Source organism: Dipodomys spectabilis, unplaced genomic scaffold (assembly GCF_019054845.1).
Source record: "Dipodomys spectabilis isolate Male_0828 unplaced genomic scaffold, ASM1905484v1 ptg000303l, whole genome shotgun sequence".
NCBI lineage: Eukaryota > Metazoa > Chordata > Mammalia > Rodentia > Heteromyidae > Dipodomys > Dipodomys spectabilis.
Genome location: NW_024870980.1, coordinates 2,365,926 through 2,368,206, shown reverse-complemented (window position 1 = coordinate 2,368,206; position 2,281 = coordinate 2,365,926). Strand labels below are relative to the sequence as shown.

Sequence of the window (2,281 nt, the reverse complement as noted above, 5' to 3'; positions counted from 1 at the left end):
GAAGCCATCAAAGCTGACCAGTTAGAAGGAAAAGAGATAAAAACAAAGTAGAAAGCCTTGACAGCAGGTTAGACCATGCAGAAGATCGAAACTCAGGGATTGAAGACAGCCTTGATATTATAGAGAAAGAACATACAACCATCCAAGACAAGTCCAAGAAATATGATAGATCTATCCAACACTTGCAAGACACCATCAGAAGGCCTAATCTAAGGATAATGGGTGTAGAGGAGCACCTAGAAACAGAAGTTAATGGTCTAGGAAATTTGTTTAACAGAATCCTAGCAGAGAACTTCCCAAACATACAAAAAGATAGGCCTATTCAGATACAAGAAGCTTTTAGAACCCCAAATAGAACAGACCAGAATGGGACATCCCACTGTCACATTATAATCCACACAGGATCAACTCAGACCAAGGAAAAGATCCTTAAAGCTGTCAAGGAGAAAAGCTTAATCACCTATAAAGGGAAACCAATTAGAATCACCTCAGATTTCTCAGCAGAGACATTCAAAGCAAGAAGAGCCTGGAATGATGTATGCCATGCCCTAAAAACAGACAACTATCAACCAACAATACTGTCCCCTGCTAAACTCTCCTTCATAACTGAAGGCCAAATAAAAACCTTCGATAGCAAAAAAAAAATTGAAACAATACATCTCCACCAAAGCAGCCCTACAAAAGATTCTTGAACATATCCTACATACAGAAAACCAACAAGACCACAATAAAGGCCAAGAAACTGCACCCAAACTGAGAATCCAAGAACCACAGGAAGAACCCAGTTTTGCAGCCCCCAAGAAGGTGGATAACATGGCAGGAACTCCCAAATACCTCTCAGTCCTATCTCTTAACGTTAACGGACTGAACTCTCCAATGAAGCGACATATAGTGTCTTGTTGTATTAAAAAACAAGACCCTTCTATCTGCTGCCTTCAGGAGTCATACCTTGCCCATAAAAACAAACACATTTTTTTTTGGGTCCGGTTGTGGGGCCTGAAATCTGGGCCTGGGCGCTGTCCCTCAGCTCTTCAGCTCAAGTCTAGCGCTCTACCACTTGAGCCACAGCGCCACTTCCGGCTCTTTTCTTTTTGCTTATGTGGTGCTGGGGAATCGAACCCAGGGCCTCATGCTTGCAAGGCAAGTGCTCTACCACTGAGCCACCTTCCCAGCCCAACAAACACATTTTCAATAATAAGGCTGGAACAAAATCTACCAAGCAAATGGCCCCCATAAACAGGCGGGAGTTGCAATCCTAATATCAGATAAAATAGACTTCAAATTCAAATTCGTGAGAAGAGATAAAGAATGTCGCTACATAGTAATTAAGGGATTTCTCCTTCAGGAGGATATTACAATTCTAAATATCTATTCACAAAACAATGGAGCTCCTAGATTTATCCAAGAAACACTACTTTCCCTCAAATCCCACATAGATCCAAAGACATTAATTATTGGGAATTTTAACACACCACTCCCCCACTAAATAGATCAACTTGGCAAAATATCAACAGAGAAACCGCAGATATAAACAGCTGCATAGATCAACTAGACTTAACAGACATCTACCAAACATTTCTCTCAGCAGCATCAGAATACACTTTTCTCTCAGCAGCACATGGAACATTTTCTAAAATAGACGACATTTTAGGCCACAAAGCAAACTTGTCTAAATTCAGAAACTCTGAAGTTATACCTTGCATTCTCTCAGACCACAAGGGAATAAAATTAAAACTCAACACCAAAAGCCACCAAAGAAAGTCTGGTATCACATGGAGGCTGAACAACACACTGCTGTATCATGAGTGGGTCATGGAAGAGATTAGAAAGGAAATATAAATGTTCATGATATTCAACAAAAATGAACACACAACTGGGACACTGCAAAGGCAGTACTCAGAGGCAAGTTTATAGGTCTGAGCTCCTACATCAACAAATTGCAGAGATCTGAAAACAACAATTTAATGACACATCTAAACCTCCTTGGAAAAGAGCAGTAAGATAAACCCCAATCCAGTAGACCAAAAGAAATAATTAAAATTAAATCAGAATTAAATGAATTAGAATTCAAAAAAAACTATAGAAAGATTCAACAAAACAAAGAGGTGGTTGTTCGAAAAAATTAACAAAATTGACAGACGCTTAGCAAATCTTATCAGAAAAAGAAGAGAACACACCAAAATTAATAAACTCAGAGATGAGAATGGAAACATCACCACGGAAACAACCAAGATTCAGAACATTATAAGGGAATACTTCTCAAAACTTTGTGCTAATAAGT

General features: G+C 39.1%; 1 non-coding gene across 1 annotated transcript; it reads right to left on the bottom strand.

Moving 5' to 3' along the window:
- Positions 1 to 1,100: 1,100 nt before the first annotated feature.
- On the bottom strand, positions 1,101 to 1,165 carry Trnaa-ugc. Its single transcript has one exon. It is a non-coding gene; the product is annotated as a tRNA-Ala (tRNA).
- Positions 1,166 to 2,281: the final 1,116 nt, after the last annotated feature.